Raw genomic sequence first — 15,710 nt, 5'->3', positions numbered from 1 at the left:
GCCTTGTTGGCTGCTGAATCCTCAAGGATCTTGTGTGTCAGGTGTGCCCTTAAGCTGTCGTCTACAAGATGTAGGTATTACACTAATAAGTGCTTTTTAAGATTAAAGGTGCCAAATGTTTCATTGCTTGCTTTGATTAGAGAAAACAGTAGTATCCTTTTGACATAAATACAACAGAATAAGGTGTTTTTCTCAGTGCATGCTGTGTTTGGCTAATGACCATAAGTTTAAAGTTGGTTAATTTTCATAAACATACTGTACACCAACCCTGAATTCCAGTTGTATGTTATTCCAAATTGCCACCTCCTGTTACAGTAAATGTCCTCATGTACTGAGCACTTCTGCGGGTCCCTGAGAGGGAGCACGTTTGCTCCTTGTCTGGAGAGGCTGATTCCCCATTTTCTGGGCTGGCCATGGTGCCACACTCACTCCCGGCGACTGCCAGATGTCCCCACACCTCCTGTCCCACGGATGGCTGGTGACATTCATTACAGCAGGGCTAGGGACACTGCTGCAGATGACAGCAGAGCCTGTCCTTACCCTGCAGGTACTGAGAGATGAACGATTACGTGCTGGGACTCACAGCCACAGCGCTCTCATTCCCCTTCTCCGCTTTGTTTTGCAGAGGGACAGCCTGTCCTCCTGCTCATCGCCATTCTCGGACGGTCACCGCTGGTTGCATGCTGAGGTATGAATGGCCAAGTAACCCAAATCTGTGTAGAAACCAGCATGTGTGGATGAAATAACACTGGTGCCTCTGGATGGCCAGAACTGGGCATATCTGTTTCTCAGCAGTTACTATACATGTCCATGACTGCTGATTTCCTAGCCAAGTTCTATCACTTCCACCTCCTGTCTGGTAGAGGCTTATTTAGCTAGGTCTGCCGTTTTTTTAAACAGGCACCAATGCTGAATGTAGCCTTCATGCACAAATGCATAGTCACAGAAAAGCCTTCTAGCAACAGAAACTCGTGACCCCTCATGACCGGTCATAATGGCACTACTACTAAGCCTGGGTTAACTCTTTGCTTATCATCTTGCACTCTGTCCCCTCAGCCTCTTGCTCTTCTGGAAAAGATATACAGGTTATGGCTCAGGGGCACCGTGAGTTTCCCAAATTCACACTGTCTCGGTTTAAATGTCTTACATTTACCAAAGTTGATCATTCCACACAGATGTTTGTTTAAGGTTAAGTCCTTATAACCATGAGAAAGAATGAAGAAAGCTCATATTCCCACTCCTATCTGTTAGTAGTTATGGGTGGATAATTTAATGAATCGTACTGTATACGTCGAGCAGCGTTGTTGGGTTATGAAGTGCAGTTGCAACTTGAGGACAAGTTGATTGTATGCTGATGGCCTTGACAGGGCTGCTGGCAGGGCTTGAGGGTGAGGTGTAGTGCCTCAGGGTGCGGGTGTTTTCCATACCTATGTATGTTCTAAATAAAGCTGTGTCTGTGTATTATGGTGAAGCTTTGTAATGACACATGCCAAAGGATCAAAACATGAGAACAATATTTCACAGGCTACAAAACATCTCTGGCACTTTTGCAGCATAAAGAAAAATTACCTGAAAATGTGAAAAACACAGTAGTAGTTGATTTGAGACCCATTGTAAATTTTGTCATTGCCGTATCTAAGATTAAAAACTATATAATTTTAGGTTTATGGTATCAGTTGTAGCAAAGGTATCTCTGAGCCATGAACATGCTTGGCTCAGCAGTTATTCCCTGTACACCTGGAATACTGGGGAGATGTTTCAGAGGGGCCATTATACAGTTATGTAGAGTTTAGGAATACCACGGGGTTTCGGGAGATTCGGGATTTCTGTCAGCTTCATCATAGCGGCAAGGCTTGCCCTTAAGCAGTCAGCCATGAGTGATAGCCAAAAGTAACATGTATGAACACAGTTGCAAGGGATGCTCCTTTACCCCTTTATTACAGTACGTAATGCTTCAGATAAAGCATTGCTCCCATTCAGATCATTATTACACACTCTTTTCTTTCACTCATCAGTGCTTCAAACCCAAACTGACAGGAGCAGCCAATGGATTTCGTTGTAATGCACAAAGACACCTCAAGATTTCAACCTTTAATGAAGGGTGGTTGATTAATTAGCCGGGACTTGTGCTATGTGTGGGCTACTCTGTGGGGCAGGATGATCCCGTTCTCACTAGGGCAATTTCTGTTGCTGTGTACTGCTGTCTCTGGCAGAGTTGAGCTTAGGCTTGTGAAGGGCCCAGAGCAGAGGACTATTTACACTGTAAGTTATTCTCTGATCATACGATACTTATTGTCATGCACTGGCAGACCCATGTTTCATTGGCTCTAATTTTGGGACTAATACAATCCTTTTAAGAAATCACAGCTCTCAAATGGTAGTTGGATGAATTTCAAGAACATGGAAATCACTGTTGACTTGTTTTCTGTAGCAAACAAGACTAAAACATAACAGAAAAGAGTAAGCTATTTAAATGCGAGGAGAATGAAACCCATCAGTATTTAATAAAGATGGCATATGCATTGTCACCAAACATTGCACAAAGTTTCTGAAGAACCTTAAACCCTAAGTGCCTCCCAAAATGTGTATTTTGCCTATGGTCAGGTCTGTAATCTTTTCCAGGTATGTGGCTCTACTGCCTGGTCAGATTCTTGGCTGTTTTCCTTGAATGTAGTGAATAACAGGGCATTTGTAGGACTGCTTGCAACAGCAATAAGAAAGACTCATGCTCACATGCAGCTTACCTCGGTGTCCTGATCTTGTCTGTCTTTGCATTTTTCCTTTATGCGAGGGTGGTGGGGTTGTGTACTGCTGGCTCGATGTTGCAATAGTCATACAGTCACCTCCAGGGCTTAAATCCTTTGCTTCCAGATCTACCACAGAGAGGAAAACAGTGAGCTAACAGGTTAACTGCAAGGTCATAGGCTTAATGAGGCTTTAAATATTGCAGCTTACAGCACAGGAGACTATAATGACCCTAAATTAAACAACAGGGTTAAAATAAGCCTCTAGGATCAATGATTATTACCAGGGCATGCAATAAACGTACATTTCTGTGTAACACCTTTCATTCAGGATATTAAGGCAATTTACTAGTAAAACCCTGTCACCCTCTTGTGATGAAGGTAAGTAATATATAGGAATCACTTAGCTGTTTTTGTGAAATCACTTCTCTCTTCTTTAATAACATACGATAATATTACACAACACTTTGAGTCAAAATGTCTCATTTAATGTCAGAAGAAAATGGAAGAATATGGAAAAGAGCTAGAAATTTATGAATATATCAAGGGTAAATGTTTAACATTCACTTCAAAGCACCACAGGAATCTTAATAACCATTTTGCCATTCTTCTCACACAAGTGTTTTCAAGGGAGAGAATAGTTTTCTGCCTCTTCCTTCCCCTGTATTACCAAGGCACAGAACTTTGATAGTTAAATGTTACAACAGGGCAGTTTTCCTACTTGCAGAATCCTTACCATTTCAGATCCTGGCAAAAAAAGAGAAACCTTTCCTGAATATTCCATGGACAGCCAGCAGTTTGGCTTGTACTGAATTATAAGTGGAATTGGTTAAGCAAAAAAATAATTTTTTTCCCCTCCTGCTTTCCCCAGGCATGCTTTGGATGTCCCCAGGGAAGCCAAGCTTGCAGTCTGAAAAACTGTACTCTGAACTGTTGTGTACTAAACAGAGCAGCAGGTGCAGTTTATTAACACCAATGCAGTTCCCCCCCGCCTGTCATTTCCCTTGGTTTGCTCCTCAAATGAGTGAAATTTGTTGTCCCCAGATGTAGTCCATATTTTCATTCTGGAACTGCAATAAAAACTCTTAACATTGAAAAAAAGGTGGTATGTCTGAGATCAAAAATGAGCTATAGACACCTTCCAGCTCAAGATAAATGCTGACAGAACAGGGTGTAACGTGGGACTACGCTATCTTTTTTAGAATATACAACAGAGAAGCAAGGAAGGAATATTCCTAATTGTCTTCAATGTGTTGACAGTGAGCTTTTTACATTGTGAAATTCCACATGAACAGAAAAGGATTATGTCAATAAGGACAAGAAAATGTAATAAATTCTACTTGTTAGTTGTGTAGCTGAATCGTGTGTCTACTGAAATCTTAATATCAATGATAAGTCTGGTTGTGTATCGTCAATAAATCAGGACCCCATGGCTCTGTGACTCAGATATCCTTCAATATGATTTTTCTACCTCGTTCGTTCCATTTTTTTTGATCCAGAGCTGCTTTTTTTGTTTGTATAATAATTTCCCAGAATATGCAAATAATTACTGTAAATGCAATTGGTTCAAGGAAAACGCTGTATTCTACTTACGGATTTCCCCAGTGAATTGCATCTCTATTCAAATCACACAGACTTTTTGTCACACTTGTGTTGCTTCAACGGGAGAGAAATGCCAGCTCTTTTCCTTTGGCTAAGAGACGAATTGCCCTCTCTGTTTTCTCCCTTGTATAAACTCAGGCAAATGATGAAAAACTGCAGGAATAGCAGCTGTACAATGCTGAGCCAATTGTCTGAAGTGAATAGAACTGCTAGAAGGCATAAAACTTGTGGAGTGCGCTGATTTCTTTGGCACCTGAAACCATGAGAAAACAATTGTTTCAGTGACAATGCACAGTTCCTGAAAGGTTGAGGTTATGACAAGGGTGGTTAAATGGTGGCTTTTGAATTGCATGTGGATTGTGAACAATTCCAGTACAGCATGTATGGCGTATCTGCGGCGTATAATTGGTTGTTTGGCTGTGCTAGCACAAAGGCTGCTGGGCAATTCATATCCTCAGCTGTGGAAGAAAGTGAGCTGGCATCACTGGGCCTCTTGGGACCCAGCAATACTCTGGGGCTGGCTCCCTCCTGCAGGGAGCTACAGCCCCCTGCAGAGCCGTTGTCACCTGTAAACTGCTACCGGAGCTACCTGAGGAGGGCTCTGCTTGGTGAGACAAAGCAGTTGCCAGGACAGCATATTGCTGGACACGGCAAAGTTTTTATGCCCCTATTGCCCATTTTTACCTTACAACTGCTGCTGCAGCCAGGTGGGGTGTTAGATGTTACTGCACTGCCCCTGGCAGGGTAGTTGGGCAATGACTTTCCCTTCTCTTAGCTCCTCTCTTTCTCCCATTCTCAGTCATAGGGTCATAGAATAGTTTGGGTTGGAAGGGACCTTAAAGATCATTCCAACCCCCCTGCCATGGGCAGGGACACCCCCCACTAGACCAGATTGCTCAAAGCCCCATCCAGCCTGGCCTTGAACACTTCCAGTCCAGTTGGTTAAGTCCTCTTAACCAACACTGGAAGAGCAAGTAACAGTTTTGCTTACAGCTCTGGCTCTGAGTTATTCTTAGTCACCTGGGGGTGATGGCATGTAGCTAAATGCTAAGGAATTTATTCTCCTGCCTTCCCTTGAATGTGATCTTTCCACTTTCCTGGGTCACTTTTTCAGACCTGCAAGTACCAATACACTCACCTTTCATAATTATCATTGGTGCAGGTGCCATGCAGCTGACAGAACAGGGAACGTGACATTTAAACAAGATGATCCATCGCATGTGGCATATCTTGAATATTACTAGTCTGGAAAAGACTGAGCATGGTTATTCATGGTTACTCCAAATTTATTTTACGGGACTTAACTATATACATTTATATGCATTTACCTGCCTGTATTTTGCCATTGCATTTTGCTCAGGAACAAACAAATGCAGTTCATCTGACCCAACAATAAACCACCATCTAAACAAGTAACATTAGGTACTTTTTTTCACTGAATTATTGTGATCGGTGTCTGTCAGCCTGACTTATGCTGAGAAGCACGTTGCTATTCAGGTAGTTATCGATTTCTATGGATTTGCACTCAGGGTAACGCAGTTCTCAGCATGCAGGATCACAGAGAAGGTGAACTTTCTCATCAAATTTTCAGGAGCAGAAGACTTGCTAGCTCTTTAAGAAAACTGAAACAGCAGTGGTCACGTTACAAGCTCAGGCCCTGACTTTAGAGTAGTCATAGGATACACTCAAAGTCCAAAGCTGCCTCTCTTTGCTCATCCAAAAGCTGCGATAAGCAGAGTGGCTCAATGGGATACGTCAGGCAGCTTTGGCCCATATTTTAAATAGCGATAAAGAGCCTCCAAGTTCTTCAAAGAATTAAGAAAAAAAAGAGCGAAGAACTATCCTTCTGTTTTGTGAAATTAATGAAGTCACACCTTTGGTGTTTTTTTGCCACCGACTCAATGCATCAGCTGACTAATTGTGACTAAACAATTTTGCAAGTAATGCAGCAATTACGTAGCAAAATCAGGACGAATTCAGCACCACCTGAAAGCTGGGAACCAAATTCCATGGCAATGTGACGGGCAGTCAAAGTTACAGGAGATGAAATATGAGGGAAGCTGATTCGAGGCAATTTGTGCAAAGAAACGGCAAAAAAGCTCTCTACAGAAATGGGCTCCGTCATTTTATTCTTCCTAAACTCAGATTCTACTCGTTTCTCTTTCTAACTCCCATACAGATATCAATTCCTCTGAGAAACCTGACTGAGGTGAAAAATACCTCTCAAAATGGGAACTGTGTTATAACTTTAATTATGTAGCAATTGCAAACGGATCATATTGTATATTGTAAGGTTTTAGGTTATCAGTTGACTGAGGAATATTAATATCAAGGTCTAGTCCTGTTATTTATAAACATGGTATAAACTGAAATTAACTGTCAGTTCTGTTCCCAGAACTTTATGAAAAATTCACATTTTAGAGTCTTTTTCTGAATAATGTAACTAATTAAATTAGTTTGTTTTTGTGAGCTATCATAATCTGTTGAGAGCACCCTTTATCACAACATTTGGCAAAGGCATTTCCAGTTTATTAAAGAGACCGTGATATAATAATTTGGCCAAGGAAAACATGCAGGTCCTCTGAGAATCATCTTAGCGCATGTGGAAGAGATATTTTTTTCTTTTCTATCAAGAAAGAAAGTAGCGTATAAATATTTTACTAATGTGCTGAGGACTACATTTTATCCTCATGCAATATTAGCTCCTCAAGAAAATTCTCAGAATATATTAAGGCATACAATGATGTAACCTGTGATTACTCGGAAATTTAAAACCTTGTTTTGTCTGTCACTCCTACCCCCATAGTCCTGTGCAATGACTGTTTTCTCTTTTCAGAGGCTAAAACAACAGAGACAAACTTTGTTTCCCGAATGACTGATGGCGTAATGAAAATTAATAGTAGCCCCTACAAACACCATTGATTTTTTAAAATCTCAAAGATTGACACCTTATCTTTGTATTTGAAACAAGCGTATGTCTGTTTGTTGTAATAAATGTAGGTATGCGTGTATACCCCCATACCTATGAGCATTGTCTGCAGACTCTGAGGAGCTCAGGGGCATATTTCAAATTCACTTCAGCAAGGGCACCAGGCTGTGTTATAAGGATTTCGTAAAAATCCATCCCTTAGAATCTTGTAAGTAATCTCTTGGATATCCTACAGGCTTTCTTTCATAAAGCTTTCAACACAGAGTTGAGTAGGCTGCGCGTGTGTGTGTGAAGCTGCCTTGATTGAAATGCCAATATTCTCTCTCTCTGTGCTCTGAAATTTACTATTGCAATAAAATGGAAGCATTCCCTTGCATACCAAACTGAAGTGGCTGTGAAGAACAACCACTGAAACCCCTCATTTATTTCATGGTTTTGGTTTAATTGACATCAGTGTTCAATCCTTCCTATGGGCCTATTCATTGTCTCCCTCTCCTGGAGATTCAGTCTGGATTCAGTGTACAGCAAATTCATTACTCAACTGCAGCACCTTCCCTCTCTGAAAGGAAGGGGAAAGAAAGAAGTCACACTGTAGTTAGAATCACAGGCATCTAATCTTAGTATTTTTCTTTTATCTACATTTTCTTTTCTTTATTTACGTCTAGGTATTTCCCACAACACCCACAGCAAGCAACCCACAACGCCTCCCCCATCTCTCAGTCCAAGTCCATGTTGAGGGGCAATATGTTAAGACAATGTTTATCTATTTCCCTGACTCCAAATAACCAGTGGCAGAGACAGAGTAATACAAATATTTCTGAATAATTCATTAAATGATTGATGGGCAAAAAATATTGCAAACAACGTATTTTAGGCATGTTATTTAATCAGCTGCAATAGAACTGCTCATTTTGTAAATAGCATGAATAATTTACTTTAATACTAAAGGAAGAGAATTTCTGTAATGCATGATTTGTAAGAATGACCCAACCAGCTCTAATCAGAGACTGGGGAGCATGTGCACGAGTAACATGCAGTGTGCAAATATATAGGCAACAAAGAGAGGAAAAATAAGTTGCTCAGAACGGTGAAGGGTAACTGGTACCCACCAGTCCTTCAGCAAGAACGGGGCCCAAAAGTGTTTGAAATTGGGGTAGAAGAACTGGTGTGGTGTAAAATAAAGAGAGCAAGGAGGCAAATTTGGTAAAATCTTGCCTCATTTAGGGAAATAAAAAGCAAGTATTACCTGTAGAGAATAGGAAGAATGACATGGGAGGGTACTGTACATGGAGCGTAACGTCCATGTTAATGCAACTTCTTGGGGAAAAGTGTTGGGGGAAGGATGTGGTAACACATGAGGCAGTACTGTGCTACAGAAGATATTTTTTAATACTGAGCATACAACGATCCTAATGCTCTTTAGCATAGTGCAGAATGTGTGGGAAAAAGATCCCCCAAAACCTGGCTTTTTGGTAGCTCTCTCCTGTTCATGGGACAAATCCTCTTCCAGAGCTGTCTGACATTTATATGACACTAGTTATTACCTGTGGGGACCAGCTCAGCTGTGGTAGGGAAGGTATTGTGAAATAAGACCATTATGGACTCTAGGATAACCACTTAGAAACTATTAATTTATTCTGCACTTACAGCTCACCCCATTTCTAAAACGTGTCAAGAACATAGTAAAGGTTAGGGGCATCCACTAGTGGGATTTCACAGCAGATGCTGCACGGATGCTATACAGCACACCAGCACATGGACTTACTTCTGGTGAGAGCAGAGCCATTCATCAGATGGAGCAAGTTTATTGTGGCTTCTCCAGCTGAGAACTTAGAAAGGTCCTGACACTTCACGTTACAACTGGCTAAGTAGAGGGACAGTCTCAGCTTTTACTGTGGGCTTAGATTCTGCTTTGGTACCTGGTTAGGAGTCAGTACTTTCAAAGTAGCTGAACCCAATCAAAAAAAGTGGGGTAGGTGGTAGATGCTCTGTTTCTACTCCATTCAGTGGACATTTCCTAAGAATTTAGTTCTTTAAAAGAAAAAAAAAAAAAAAAAAGTAGAGGTACGTGTAAAAATATCTAGAGAATCTAAAGGCCTTCAAAAGAGTACTCTGCTAATAAATAATGTAACAGCATGTATCACTCATTCATTAAATATCAATAAATAATTTAAAATTATCTGTAATTTGAAATGCTCCTGAAATTATATCCATTCCTCTGTTCTGAATACACTTGTAAGTGGAGTTTCATGGGCTTTCTTTGGTTTAAGCTCTTGATTTTGAAATTTTTCTTTGCAGTCATTAGCAGTAAGAAAATGGAAGCACAGTGGATCAATCATTATTTATTTGAGATAACTATCAGGAATGGAAAAAAGAAAGATTCCTTGAAGTGAGAATAAACCCCTTCTTTGGCAGATTAGCTGCTGGCTTCAAATCTTCCTCCTGAGGGGGGAGTACAAGGGAGGAGGTAGCAGGATATTACGTCTTTGCCTTCAGCTAGCTGTTTGCAGATTTGCAAGAAGTCTAGGTCATCCCTTCAGTAGCTCTCATGCCCTGTTTTCGGGCAGCCGGGTGTGATAGTGAGGTGTGGGTCTTGGGTGAAACTTCAGATTTGCTGACATTGATTCAACAATTCATTGACTCAGTAGGCAGGATTTCAACCCATGTGCCAAGCGCAGGGCATAGGCGAGCCCTCAATGTTTAATTCTAAGGTGTGGGTTGTTCAGCAGCATTTTACATCTGGGACAAAAAGAACCTTCAGTCAAATCTTTGTGGTTAATTGATGTGTTACTCCTCCTTTGCTGTATCAGAAGTGGTGGCCTGGTCTTAACCATGTCACTGTGCTCCTGCTGTGTGCATTTCACCCCTCGGTAGCAGAAAGCAAAGAACTTTACAGATTCAGAAGCTACAATAATGAGAATTTGTGTATGCACACGAAACATTTTTCCCAGTACAGTGCCATAGATAAAAATCACAACAAATGTACTTTAGAACAAATGAATGAATGAAATTTAAGACTGATACTGCAAAATAAATTTGGACTGGCTTTTTTGGTGGGGGGAACTCATTAGACTGTGAAAATTAATCACAATGTGCATAGTACCCCATTGGCAAGACATTACTCACTGCAAAATAATTCTGTTGTTTTGGGACTTTGCATGTATACTAGATTGATGGTGATTCAGTGTTTATTGAGATTTTTGGTTCGCATCTCATTTATGTTTATGCCTACCAGATGGTCTTTATTTGTCATGCTATTTCCTAGGAATTTTTTTTTTTAATCTCAGATTTGAGTGTCTGCATGATGAAGATGCTCTATACGTGAAAGAAGAAATTGAGCAATATTAAACATCACTGAAAAGTGATTGCTAAGGGTAAAGAAAGTGGATTATGATTACAAATAATAGTTTAAGAGAAAAGCCTGAACTGATCTGGATCTTGGTTCTAGAGATAAGATCTTCAACCAAACTGCATATCTTGCTGTGTTCCTAGTCTTCAATTTGGGGATTTGCAGTTAGGAAAAAAGCTAAAGTAGGTCAGTTTCTAAGAAAACTTTTTCAGTAGCAAGACTTATTTTCTTCTAAACAAGCCATTAAAATCTCATTGCCAGAGACATCTATGCTGAGAAGCCCAGAGTGCCTAATGTTGTATTATAAGTGTAATATCAGAGCAGTATAAGCAGCAATATCTGTCTAACCCTTTCAGTCCCACCTCCTCAGAACAGTAGACTGGTTGGTGTTAGATCCACTGAGCCCAGGTTCAGTCCTCACTGTTGAGCATTGCAGAGATCAGTGTTACAAGTTGGCTTCTTGTATGAGGAACAAATCTTGGCCCCTGGTTTCCAGGGAAGGACACTGACATTATGGTATTGTTTGTTTGGGTGATATTGATGTTGCCACCCCTCCCTTCTTGAATCCCTTCCTGGAATAGTAAAGGCACACAAAGATTTTGGAACTGATGAGAAATCTTTCATCATTTCAGATAATGGAATAGTCTTTCCGGTCTTTAGCAGCTGAAGCTTTATGAACAGGAGTTAGGCCATACATCCTCCTCAAGGAAGAGTTTTCCCACAGTAGATACCGGAAAAGCTTTTGGCAAATCTCCAGCATACGGACATCTTGCTATAAGATGCCTTGATAATCCATCCGTGTACATATGTAGGAACTGGCATGAAAAATTTCTGTCTGTTAATCTTGCAAAATTCAGCTAATAATCGGATATGCTCTTCATGCAAAGTCAAGTGAGAATATAAGCAATACAGTTCCATAAATATATATAGGAAGAATAAAGAATAGCCTTAGATATTGCCATGACGCAAAATACTAAATCTGTAAGTCCTTCTGAAGTTACACTGAATTATTTTCTTTCAACTGTGAATCAGTAAGTCTTGAGACATGATGCTGAAGGAAAGCTAAAATAAATTGAGTTTGGGACCATAGACCATTGTCTCAAAAAGAGACAATGCAAACAAGAATTAGTTACATCAGAGCACTTCATTAAAGTTTAACAGTGAGAACAGGAAACAGTGGTACCAATTCCTTGGTATAGACAACGAGAGGAAAATTGTTTTCTGGTAAAAGGAATTATATTCAGAGTGACCAGAGGAGACGGTAGTGAAAGATATTCAGTGCCCTCTAAATCTGTCTCCTTACGTCACTTGGTAATGGCAATAGTAATCGCAATCATGATCAGAAGTCTTTCACTAAAACAAATAGAGCTTTGGCTGGAGTCTCCACTTCTTTCACAGAGTAGGTTAAAATAAACTTCCTATTTTCTCACCCAAGATATGGTTCTTCCCATTGGGAAGTATTCGGGGGTGCCTAGGAATAATCAAAAGCCACTCTATAAAAGGAAGAAGTGGGGACAATGCAAGTAAAGATTGGGAGATTTGGAACCCCCAAAACCAGACACCAGATATTTTGCCATCCACAACAAAAAGAGCCAAAGCGTTGGTGTATCTGAAGTATGGACAGCAGCTCTGATGACTGATTAAGACAGTGATATGCCTATACTGTGCATTATTAAGAGCCGAAAAGCAGATAGGGTTTGGTGTTAATTCAAGTTGATCTTTTCTGTTCTAGCTTTTACGTGCATGGTGTCATCCAAACAGTATCCTCCAGTAATGTGGCACATGTTTAAGGAGCTCACAGAAAGAAAAGACTGCTGGCATTTCTGAAAAGATTTACCTGGCCTTCAGCAGATAAAATTTTACCATGCCTTTTGTATTTCCTGATTGTGTATTGACACCTTTCGTCCCTCCCTGTGTGTTCAAACTATCCTGAATAAGTTTTAATTTTGTAGAGTCACTGCTGAAGCTGTAATCACAGCTGGGTTGGGCACCATGTCTCACCAGCCCAAGGCAACTCCAATTCCCTCTTTTTGTGAGACCCAGTGGCAAACAGAAATTACAGCATGCCTCACCCCATTACAAACACTCCTTTTTTTCCTGACCTTTTTCAATTTGAGAAAGATAAAAATGGTCACAACTGTCTTCAGGCAGTAATTTTTCAATAGCCATTGGTGAAAAGCATCATATTTTAATATCTGTGCATTCTTATATGGAGCGATGTAGCTATTCAGACTAAATAGACTTTTCAGGAAGGAACACAATCCTTTCGTAAAGTTCTTTCTCACTAATCTACAGCTATGCCTTTAAAGATATCTTTGGAGAGATTTAGGAAAGCAGTTGTTTGTTCCCTGTTTCAATTAAAAGAAAAAAAGAAAATCATGTGAATTTGCTACTGCTATTAGCTCAGTAACATGAGTGGTGTATGCCTCATCAAAAAGATCTTTTTTTGCGATGGAACAGGAAGGAAAAGTTTCTTTTTTCTAAAAATAATCTGGAATGGGAAGGAAAGGTTTCTTTTTTCTAAAAATAATCTCCGCTCTTGCACAGCTGTCCTCTGGCCTGTAGGTGTCATAGTCAGAATATGGATGAAATAGATAAATAGTAGTCTACAGACGTGAAATAACTTTCTGAAAAGCAATGCACTTGCTAAGTAAGTACTTTTATTTATTGAAGCTTTGGAAGTAGAGAAACTACTCTAGTGTATAGACAAGCATAATAATATAAAGCATTTCACTGCATGTTCTCTGCCTCCAAAGATAAAAGTTTCTCAGGTTTCGTGGCTAAAAAGCATTTTTCTCTAAAGTCTTATCCCAAGGCCTCCAAATCTGAACTTGCCTGTCTTGATCCCACTCTTCAACTGTTCTTTCTCTCACTCTTGCTTCTTCTTAATCTCTCTCTCAGATAAGAATTCAAGAAGTGACTGAAAAGTCTGAAAGAGCAGCATGTTCCTCCTCCCCTTGAGGGAGTAGAGTGGTGGTCTGTAGCTGTAATAAGGCCACAGGATGAAGCTGCAGGGAAACATCTAAGGAACCAAGTAGTATCAAATATCAATTCTCATACTCTGCTGCTTACTAAGTAGTTAAGGACACCAAAGCTTAGATTTACCCAGACTAACTTCAAGCCCTTTTCTGAATACCTAAATTAAAAACCTTGTCCCGCCATGTAATTGATGCAATGTTCAAGCATCACCAGGAGAACACTGGTCTACCCAAGATGTCAAGTTCTCTCTAGCTGCTGTGGAAGCTAACAGTGAACTCCTAACATGACATCCAAGGTAAATATACAAAGTCATACAGGGTCAAACTAGGCCAGTTTCACATTAGCGATAAGCTATAGTAGGATCTGATAACACGTTAATAGGCTGCTTACATAAATGTTATTTAATCTACCATTGCTATGCAAACAACTTCGTAAACAGAGTACAACGGCTATTCTGCTTGGCCAGTGCTCAGCTACTATGATGTGTAAAAAGAACATAATTTCGTCCAGTGCAAGTTTCAGTGTGAATTCTAGTTTACCAAGGACAGAGGCGTTGGAGCCTTGGACCTTTTTAAAACATGTAAAAGAATGAACACTTTGGAACAGTTTTGGGAATGTCACTTTAAAGCTTTACCTTTAATAACTACCTGAAAAATGGCATTAGAAAAAAGAAAGGTCTATATCCTATGCGTAAATGTGCAGTGCAAGAAGGATTCTAATTTAAAGAAGATTTAGCCATGTGATTAATTAGAATTGGTAACTTTGTATCTTGAACCTTCTTTTCTCCTCAAAGGCAAGGAGAAATGGTAAACAATTCTTTGATGTCGTTTGAAAAATATCTGACTTATGATGTAGGACCCAAGGTGGTAAAAACAGAATCCTTAGCTAGATCCATGAACCCCTCTTCTGCTTTACTAGATAACTCTGTAAAAGATTTCTATGCTTATTGCTGTAGACGTTCTTTTACAGAAAGATCTAATTTAAGGATTTCTAATTATTGCAGCATGAAACAGGCTTTAGTAATTCTGAATAGGAAAGTCCCATCAAATATATACTGAAAACCCTAGACCTTGACGTTTCTGTGACACATGGATCTATATATTAATTTACTCATGTATTTCCAGATAATGATGTAATCTTATGCAAGAATTGTAGAATGCAGCTAGAGAACACACTCAGTTTTTCTTGGAGCTGTGTGGCTTCTGTAGCTCAACATTATTATTTATTTACCCCTACTACATGGAATAAAGGATTTAGCATTTCTGTAGCTATAAGGAGCTAAAGGCTGCATTTGGAAACACTAATGGATTTTTACAGTAGATTTTCAAATCTGTTTTCAATACCTGGATGTTTTCTTTCTGGTCCAAATACTTAAAAACCTTCTTTTAGTAGTCTAAATGAAGCTTTGAATTTCATGCTCTATAACAACCTCATTGCTGATCACATTATGTAGTGAAACACTTTACCATGCGTTTACTCCAAACTGTTAACCCTTAGTAAGCTGTAACACACAGAACGACATGTGGTAGGAGATGATGGTAGTTTTGTCCATTTTCTAAGATGCTCCCCTCTCAGATACTAGCATATGTCTGTCCTGTTGGAAGAAACCGGGTGGGGTTTGCCTTATTTTGATCTGTTGGTGAGTAGTCTGGTAAGAAAGTGGTGCCTGAAACTTCCTGTGTGTTGTGCAGTTGGCACCATGCTTGAATTGCTGTTGAAGACAAAGGGAGTAAAAGGTGCTCAGGATCAGTTCTTTAATTCTAAAAGGGCAAGACATGAAGACACTACCCACGATTTCCAATGGAAAGCATATTAGTTTAAGTTTTGAAGATCTGGGGTCAGTTCTTGTTGCACCCACGAAGTTGTCTAATCATTCTGATATACAGAAATCTGAGATTTGTAGAGAGATTTTTATTCTTCATACTACTCAGGCTAGGACTGGCTGAATGAAGAATGCCTGTCCATCCTGCTGTAGAAGTGTGTTTGACTTTGTTATGCAAAGTTTCGCTCTGGCTAAACTAGACATGAGTGACACTAGGAATTATACTGTGTTCTGCCTGTGTTTGGAGGCTGTGTCTAAACCATTTTTTGAGTCTGTCCCTGGGAA

This window comes from Numenius arquata, chromosome 4 (genome assembly GCF_964106895.1).
Source record: "Numenius arquata chromosome 4, bNumArq3.hap1.1, whole genome shotgun sequence".
In the NCBI taxonomy this organism is placed as follows: Eukaryota; Metazoa; Chordata; class Aves; order Charadriiformes; family Scolopacidae; genus Numenius; species Numenius arquata.
This window is presented reverse-complemented; position numbering follows the sequence as displayed.